The sequence below is a fragment of the Galeopterus variegatus genome, unplaced genomic scaffold, assembly GCF_000696425.1.
Source record: "Galeopterus variegatus unplaced genomic scaffold, G_variegatus-3.0.2 Scaffold2813, whole genome shotgun sequence".
Lineage (NCBI taxonomy): Eukaryota > Metazoa > Chordata > Mammalia > Dermoptera > Cynocephalidae > Galeopterus > Galeopterus variegatus.
In genome coordinates this window covers 255,449-257,832 of record NW_007728924.1, presented here as the reverse complement: position 1 = coordinate 257,832, position 2,384 = coordinate 255,449, and positions in this window count along the sequence as shown.

Below are 2,384 nucleotides of genomic sequence, written 5' to 3'. Positions count from 1 at the left end.
TTATTTTCCAAACCAAAAGGTTACAGAAAAAGAACATAGGTGGAGTTATGGTTAAGTATAGTTTAACAATAGAAGCTGGTAACATCAGTGAAATAGTGACATTCCATAATGCAATTTGCAAAAGGTTAAGTCTATCCACCAACAAAAACTTGTTCTTACCAAATATTGTCTTTTCCTACAGCAGATTCCTCAGTACTTTTACATAACAATAAAGTAACATTTTTTAACATGTCAATCAGTAGGTTACCCTGCTCCAAAGACGTCTGTCCTTGAGCCAACAACATTGCTGTGTTACAATTCTATGTCCACAACAGAGACTTTAGCCTGGGGAAAGTTTCCTGTCTTTTGCAAGCTTAACATTTCTATATGTAATTTTAAAAGGTTAGGTTAAACCTGAAACTACAGGGCTTTGGAAACTAGGCCCTGTGAAATACATTTGCTTTATCAATGTTAGTATACTCCACAGGTAGAGGCAGTTGAAAGACCTTGATCTAGTCCAATCCTCTCATTTCACATATGGGGAAACTGATGCTGAGGGAAGAGGTGAAAGGTGGAAACGGTTGTAGGAGTGAGTGGGGGAAGGGCCCACGTTCCCTGGTAAGGAGCAGGAGGGCCAGAGCAGAGTCCTGGTTCTTGGACCAGCAGTACTGGACCGTTTAGGAGTTTATAGACCAGCAGAGGCAGTATAGACAAAGGGTACATCTTCCCTTCTCCAAGGACACTGGCTCTGGGGTGATAACCCTGTAAAGGGGCTTTGGGGTGTCCCTCTTAATCCCATAGCCCACTCCATTTGCTAGGCCACTTGGAAGGCCAGCTAAGTGCCTCTCCCCACCAGCCAAGTCCCTTCCCCTTCTTTCAGGTTAAGAGCAAGGAGGGAGTTGGGAGGGCTGCCTCGGGTAGCAGCTCTGTGTTTCCTCTTGCTGGCTATGCCATTTAACCTGTGCCCAGACTCAAACCAGATCGGTATGACTTCAAATCTTCACTTCTGAACCACCATGCTACAGTGCCTAGTCTGACAGCAAGCGGAAAGTCTTGGGGGAAGAGGCATACAAGGATAAGATTTAACTTCTTATACACAGTGTCCGGCACACCTCTCCCCCCGAGTGTGTCATACTCCCAGGGGCATATGCCCTCTGCTGTCTGGGTACACTGAGGCAGGGCCTTACTTTAGCGGACTGTGCCCACTGCCTCATCTGGAGTGATTCCATGGGGCACCGCACAGCACCACGGCCTCCAAGCAGCAGCCAGCCACCCCTGTCTCTTGGTTTCTCTGCTTGCACTGGTGCAAAGGCTCATGGGTGTAACCTCAGGGTGGGGTGCTGACTCAGCTGCGGGCGGGCTCCCGGAGAATCCCAATTTCCCCTTCGTCTCTTTCCATCTTNACTGCCTCATCTGGAGTGATTCCATGGGGCACCGCACAGCACCACGGCCTCCAAACAGCAGCCAGCCACCCCTGTCTCTTGGTTTCTCTGCTTGCACTGGTGCAAAGGCTCATGGGTGTAACCTCAGGGTGGGGTGCTGACTCAGCTGCGGGCGGGCTCCCGGAGAATCCCAATTCCCCCTTCATCTCTTTCCATCTTGCAGTTGGGCAAACTGCGGCGGCACAGGAAGACAAACAACCTCTCTGAAGCTAAAAAGCAGCGTCGGCAGCACCCACAGCCTCCCGCGGTAAGGACTGAGGACGGATAAAAGACCAGCAAGGGTTAAAATCATGAAGCCGCGGAGCCCCGCCCAGGCCTAGAGAGACCCGGCCCCTCTCACCTATTCCCCGCCTTCTAGCTTCCGGTTCTGAGCGCGACTTCCGGTCCCGGCGGTGCGCATCAAAGAGGTGCTCCGGGAAGGTGGTGTCCCTATTTCCGAGTCACTTGTGGGTTGGGGTCTTACCCTGACCCTCCACACCCCTGCTCCCCGCCCCGCGAGGTGGCACCTGCGCAGGTGAACGCTCCGCTTCGCTCCTCTTCCTCTTCCCCGGCGCTCGGTCCGTGGCGAGCGGCCGGCCCTGGGCGCGGGGAGGCCGTGCCGTTGGGGCTGTGGGGTCTGCGGGCTCCTCGGGCTGGCGGGGTCCCCATTCTGGAGCCCCGGAAGCTCGTTTCCAGGCCCGGCCTTGTCCTTCCGAGCCGCGCCCCTGTTGTGGGAGGAGTCGGGCTGAGCTTCCCGCCCGGACGCCGGGGATTCCTTTACTCGGTTGAGTCGTCGTCCCACCTTGTAGCCTTGGGGCCCTGCGCGGGTCCCCTCTCTGGAGCCTCAGTTTGCTTCTCTGTGAACGGAAATAACAGTATCTGCCCAATGGGTTATTGGGCGGACTGAGTCAGGGAAAGCTGCGGGGTGTCTGGCCCGTGCAATTCAACAACTGGTAGCAGTCGTTCCTGTTACAGGGAACCACC